General features: G+C 38.9%; 1 non-coding gene across 1 annotated transcript; it reads left to right on the top strand.

The window, feature by feature from the left end:
* Nucleotides 1–1,735: 1,735 nt before the first annotated feature.
* LOC114927796 (small nucleolar RNA R71) lies at nt 1,736–1,843 on the top strand. The gene has a single exon (XR_003818892.1). It is a non-coding gene; the product is annotated as a small nucleolar RNA R71 (small nucleolar RNA).
* The last annotated feature ends 5,339 nt before the right edge of the window (nt 1,844–7,182 follow it).

Genomic DNA, 7,182 nt, shown 5'->3' with positions numbered 1-7,182 from the left:
AAAAGCTGGCGTTTAACTCCAGAAAAGGTCTCTACACGAAAATGCTTCATTGCTCAGCCCAAGCACACACCAAGTGGACCCAGAAGTGGATTTTTACGTCATTTACTCATTTCTGTATACCCTAGGTTACTAGTTTACTATTAATAGGATCTTTTGACATTGTATCTGCACCTCATGACACTTTACACGTTTCTTTGTGTACCTTCCACAGCATGAGTCTCTAAACCCCATGGTTGGGGGTGAGGAGCTCTGCTGTGTCTTGATGGATTAATGTAATTACTACTATTTTTCATTCAATCATGCTTGCTTCCATTCTAAGATATCACTTGTTCTTAAATCGGATGAATGTGATGATCCATGACAGTCATCATCATTCTCAACTATGAACGTGTGCCTGACAACCACCTCCGTTCTACCTTAGATTAAGTAGGTATCTCTTGGATTCTTTAACCGGAATCTTCGTGGTATAAGCTAGAATTGATGGCGGCATTCAAGAGAATCCGGAAGGTCTAAACCTTGTCTGTGGTATTCTGAGTAGGATTCAATGATTGAATGACTGTGACGAGCTTCAAACTCCTGAAGGCGGGGCGTTAGTGACAGACGCAAAAGAATCACTGGATTCTATTCCAGCCTGATTGAGAACCGACAGATGGATAGCCGTGCCGTGACAGGGTGCGTTGAACATTTTCACTGAGAGGATGGGAGGTAGCCACTGACAACGGTGAAACCCTTGCATACAGCTTGCCATGGAAGGAGCCTTGCGTGCTTGAAGAAGAAGACAGTAGGAAAGCAGAGGTTCAGAAGATGGAGCATCTCCAAAATTCCAACCTATTCTCTATTACTGCAAAACAAGTACTTATTTCATGTTCTTTTTCTTTTCACAATCAATCCTGATAATTTCTGATATCCTGACTAAGATTTACAAGATAACCATAGCTTGCTTCAAGCCGACAATCTCCGTGGGATCGACCCTTACTCGCGTAAGGTATTACTTGGACGACCTAGTGCACTTGCTGGTTAGTTGTGCGGGATTGCAAAAGTGTGATTGCAATTTCGTGCACCACTGACCCACTTGTCCCTCCAAATTTCTAATGGAGGACCTTGTTTCAGTCATGAAACTTTGAGTGGTTTTGATCAGATCAGAGACCATGGTTGCTAAGTCAGAGTTATTCTGCTTAGAACTCTCTGTCTGTTGCTGAGAAGATGATGGAAAAGGTTTGCTATTGCTAAACCTGTTTCTTCCACCATTATTATTGTTGAAACCTTGTTGAGGTCTCTGTTGATCCTTCCATGAAAAATTTGGATGATTTCTCCATGAAGGATTATAGGTGTTTCCATAGGGTTCTCCCATGTAATTCACCTCTTCCATTGAAGGGTTCTCAGGATCATAAGCTTCTTCCTCAGATGAAGCTTCCTTAGTACTGCTTGGTGCATTTTGCATTCCAGACAGACTTTGAGAAATCATATTGACTTGTTGGGTCAATATTTTGTTCTGAGCCAATATGGCATTCAGAGTGTTAATCTCAAGAACTCCTTTCTTCTGACTAGTCCCATTGTTCACAGGATTTCTTTCAGAAGTGTACATGAATTGGTTATTTGCAACCATTTCAATTAGCTCTTGAGCTTCTGTAGGCGTCTTCTTCAGATGAAGAGATCCTCCAGCAGAGCTATCCAAAGACATTTTGGACAGTTCAGAGAGACCATCATAGAAAATACCTATAATGCTCCATTCAGGAAGCATATCAGAAGGACACTTTCTGATTAATTGTTTGTATCTTTCCCAAGCTTCATAGAGGGATTCTCCTTCCTTCTGTCTGAAGGTTTGGACTTCCACTCTAAGCTTACTCAATTTTTGAGGTGGAAAGAACTTTTCCAAGAAGGCATTGACTAGCTTTTCCCAAGAGTTCAGGCTTTCTTTAGGTTGTGAGTCCAACCATATCCTAGCTCTGTCTCTTACAGCAAAAGGGAATAGCATCAGTCTGTAGACCTCAGGGTCAACCCCATTAGTCTTGACAGTGTCACAGATTTGCAAGAACTCAGCTAAAAACTGATGAGGATCTTCCAATGGAAGTCCATGGAACTTGCAATTCTGTTGCATTAGAGAAACTAATTGAGGCTTAAGCTCAAAGTTGTTTGCTCCAATGGCAGGGATAGAGATGCTTCTCCCATAAAAGTCGGGAGTAGGTGCAGTAAAGTCACCCAGCACCTTCCTTGCATTGTTGGCATTGTTGTTGTTTTCGGCTGCCATGAGTTCTTCTTCTTTGAAGATTTCTGTTAGGTCCTCTACAGAGAATTATGCCTTAGCTTCTCTTAGCTTTCTCTTCAAGGTCCTTTCAGGTTCAGGATCAGCCTCAACAAGAATGCCTTTGTCTCTGCTCCTGCTCATAAGAAAGAGAAGAGAACAAGAAATGTGGAATCCTCTATGTCGCAGTATAGAGATTCCTTGAGGTGTCAGAGGAAAAGAAAAATGAAAGGCAGAAGTAGAAAATTCGAACTTTATCAAAGAAGATGGAGTTTGAATTTTGCATTAAGGGATAGTGTTAGTCCATAAATAGAAGGATGTGAGAAGAAGGGAAGTGATTTTCGAAAATTAAGTAAGAAATTTTGAAAACATTTTGAAAAACACTAATTAATTTTCGAAAACCAAGAGTGGGAAAGAGATCAAGTGATTTTTGAAAAAGATTTTGAAATTAGAAAATAAAAAGGTTTGATTGAAAACTATTTTGAAAAAGATGTGGTTAAGAAGATATGATTAGTTTTAAAAAGATGTGATTGAGGAGATATGATTTGAAAAACATTTTTTTTTTAAAAGATTTGATTTTGAAAATTAAAAACTTGGCTAACAAGAAAAGATATGATTCAAACATTAAACCTTTCTCAACAGAAAAGGCAACATACTTGAAATGTTGAATCAAATCATTAATTGATAGCAAGTTTTTTTTTTTAAATAGAAAGAAATTGATTTTGAAAACATATGATTGAAAAGATATGATTTGAAAAAGATTTGATTTTGAAAAAGTTTGAAAACTGAAAAAAAATCTGCATTAAAAACAAAATCTTCCCTCTTGTGCCATCCTGGCGTTAAACGCCCAGAATGGTGCACATTCTGGCGTTTAACGCCCAAAACTATACCCTTTTGGGCGTTAAACGCCCAACCAGGTACCCTGGCTGGTGTTTAAACGCCAGTCTGTCCTTCTTCACTGGGCATTTTGAACGCCCAGTTTTTTCTGTGTAATTCCTCTGCTGTATGTTCTGAATCTTCAATTCTCTGTATTATTGACTTGAGAAGACATAAATCAAAAATATTTTTGGATTTTTAATAATAAGGAAAAATCAAATTCAACAAGAATCAAATATCAATGCATGCAGGACACCAAACTTAGCAGTTTGTATACTACTGACACTAATGAGAATGCACATGAGACACACAAAACACTCAAGTCAAGAGAATTTAAAGATTAGAGTCAGAAATCATCAAGAACATCTTGAAGATCACTAAGACACATGAATGAATGCATGCAATTGACACCAAACTTAACATGAGACACTAGACTCAAAATTAAGTGGAAAAAGAGAATAAAGGTATCAAAATTCTTAATGAGAATTCCAAGAATCATGCAATGTTAGTCTAAAGCTTTAGTCTAAAGAAATTAGACATGGCTAAACAAGCTTCAGTAGGACATTGCATTCAAGAGCTAAATTGATGAAAATCAATCAGCTTTGGTGATGATAAGAACATCACCTTGAAACACTAGAATTCATTCTTAAGAACTCTGAAGAAAAATACCTAATCTAAGCCACAGGATGAACCGTCAGTTGTCCAAACTCAACAATCCCCGGCAACGGCACCAAAAACTTGGTGCACGAAATTGTGATTAATACTTTTCACAAATCAAATAATCCCCGGTAATGAATCCAAAAACTTGATGTTCAATACCATGGCATAAACACAACTTCGCACAACTAACCAGCAAGTGTACTGGGTCATCCAAGTAATAAACCTTACGCGAGTAAGGGTTGATCCCACAGAGATTGTTGGTATGAAGCAAGCTATGGTCACCTTGTAAATCTTAGTCAGGCAAACTCAAATGGGTATGGTGATAAACGCATAAAACATAAAGGTAAAGATAGAGATACTTATGTAATTCATTGGTAGGAACTTCAGATAAGCGTATGAAGATGCTTTCCCTTCCGTCTCTCTGCTTTCCTACTGTCTTCATCCAATCCTTCTTCTTCCTTTCCATGGCAAGCTTAAGCAAGGGTTTCACCGTTGTCAGTGGCTACCTCCCATCCTCTCAGTGGAAATGTTCAACGCACCCTGTCACGGCACGGCTATCCTTCTGTCGGTTCTCAATCAGGCCAGAATAGAATCCAGTGATTCTTTTGCGTCTGTCACTAACACCCCGCCCTCAGGAGTTTGAAGCACGTCACAGTCATTCAATCATTGAATCCTACTCAGAATACCACAGACAAGGTTAGACCTTCCGGATTCTCTTGAATACCGCCATCGGTTCTAGCCTATACCACGAAGACTCTGATCTCACGGAATGGCTGGCTCGTTTGTCAGGCGAGCACTCGGTTGTCAGGCGATCAACCATGCATCGTGTATCAGGAATCCAAGAGATATTCACCCAATCGAAGGTAGAACGGAGGTGGTTGTCAGTCACACGTTCATAGGTGAGAATGATGATGAGTGTCACGGATCATCACATTCATTAAGTTGAAGAACAAGTGATATCTTAGAACAAGAGCAAGCGGAATTGAATAGAAGAACAATAGTAATTGCATTAATACTCGAGGTACAGCAGAGCTCCACACCTTAATCTATGGTGTGTAGAAACTCCACCGTTGAAAATACATAAGTACAGGGTCTAGGCATGGCCGAATGGCCAGCCTCCCAATGATCTAAGAACTAGATGTCCAAAGATGATCTAGAGATCTAAAGTGATCAAAAGATGTAAAATACAATAGTAAAAGGTCCTATTTATAGAAAACTAGTAGCCTAGGGTGTACAGAGATGAGTAAAAGACATAAAAATCCACTTCTGGGCCCACTTGGTGTGTGCTTGGGCTGAGCAATGAAGCATTTTCGTGTAGAGACTCTTCTTGGAGTTAAACGCCAGCTTTTATGCTAGTTTGGGCGTTTAACTCCCATTTTGGTGCCAGTTCCGGCGTTTAACGCTGGAATTCCTAAGGGTGACTTTGAACGCCGGTTTGGACCATCAAATCTTGGGGAAAGTATGAACTATCATATATTGCTGGAAAGCCCAGGATGTCTACTTTCCAACGCCGTTGAGAGCGCGCCAATTGGGCTTCTATAGCTCCAGAAAATCCACTTCGAGTGCAGGGAGGTCAGAATCCAACAGCATCTGCAGTCCTTTTCAGTCTCTGAATCAGATTTTTGCTCAGGACCCTCAATTTCAGCCAGAAAATACCTGAAATCACAGAAAAACACACAAACTCATAGTAAAGTCCAGAAAAGTGAATTTTAACTAAAAACTAATAAAAATATACTAAAAACTAACTAGATCATACTAAAAACATACTAAAAACAATGCCAAAAAGCGTACAAATTATCCGCTCATCAGAGAGGTTGGAGACTATAGTGACTAAGTCAGAAAGGCTCTGCTTAGGAGTCTCCATATGTTTTTGAGAATATGGGAATGGTGGCCTGTTCTTGAATCTATTCTGGGTTCTTCCACCTTGATTATTATGGAAGCCATGCTGAGGCTTCTGTTGATCCTTCCATGAAAGGTTAGGATAATTCCTCCATGATGGATTGTAGGTATTTCCATAAGGTTCTCCCATGTAATTCACCTCCTCCATCATGGGTTGGTTAGGATCATATGCGTCTACTTCAGAGGAAGCTTCTTGGGTGTTGCCAGCTGCAACTTGCATTCCAGTCAAATGCTGAGAGATCATATTAACCTATTGGGTTAAGATCTTATTCTGAGCCAATATGGCATTCATAGTGTCTACTTCAAGAACTCCTTTCTTCTGAGCTACCCCATTATTCATAGGGTTTCTCTCAGAAGTGTACATGAATTGGTTGTTCGCAACCATCTCAATGAGTTCTCTTGCTTCTATAGGTGTTTTCTTCAAGTGGAGTGATCTACCAGCAAAGCTATCCAATGATATTTTGGATATCTCAAACAAACCATCATAGAAGATAGCTAGGATAGACCATTCTGAGAGTATGTCAGGAGGACATCTCCTGATCAGTTGCTTGTATCTTTCCCAGGCTTCATAGAGGGATTCACTTTCTTTTTGTCTGAAAGTTTGAACTTCCACTTTGATTCTCCTCATCTTCGGAGGAGAAAAGAACTTGGCCAAGAAAGCATTGACCAATTTTTTCCAGGAGTCTGGGCTTTCTTTAGGTTGAGAGTCCAACCATATCCTAGCTATATCTCTAACTGCAAAGGTAAAGAGCATAAGTCTGTAGACCTCAGGATCCACTCCATTGGTCTTAATAGTATCACAGACTTGCAGGAATTCAGATAGAAACTGATGTGGATCTTCCAGTGGAAGTCCATAGAATTTGCAATTCTGTTGCATAAGAGAGACTAATTAAGGTTCAAGTTCAACGTTGTTTTCTCTAATGGTAGGTATGGAGATACTTCTTCCATAGAAATTAGAAGTTGGTATGGTGTAGTCACCAGGAACCTTTCTTGCATCTTCTTCATTATTAAGCTCTGATGCCATGCTTTCAGCTTCTTATTCGAAAATCTCTATAAGGTTTCTTCCGGAGTGTTGTGCTTTAGCATGTTGTAAACGCTTCCTTAGAGTCCTCTCAGGTTCAGCATCAGGATTTAAGAGAGGTTCTATATCCCGGTTCCTGGTTATAAACAGGAAGAGAAAGCAAAGAAAGAAAGAAGAATGGGAGCTCTATGTTCATAAGAATTATGTTTTTTGTTATTGAGTTTGGTCCTAACAACGTATTTTGATCAGGAATTCTTATACATATTATTGAGATAATTATTTAAAAAAATTAGTAGTATTGCACAATTATATGTCTTTGTTCACGAAGTCTTTATTTACTTTTTACCAACTTTATTCTTGAGGTATGTTATTGTATTATTTATGGAATTGTTATTATTTTTATTTATATGAACTCTCTTTTTCTATTATTTATTATTTTTTTGTTAACTATTTGTTTAACATTATACACTTTTATAATTGTGAT

The sequence above is a fragment of the Arachis hypogaea genome, chromosome 5, assembly GCF_003086295.3.
Source record: "Arachis hypogaea cultivar Tifrunner chromosome 5, arahy.Tifrunner.gnm2.J5K5, whole genome shotgun sequence".
Classification (NCBI taxonomy): Eukaryota; Viridiplantae; Streptophyta; class Magnoliopsida; order Fabales; family Fabaceae; genus Arachis; species Arachis hypogaea.
Note: the sequence above shows the minus strand (reverse complement) of the source record. Positions and strands in the feature narration are given on the sequence as shown.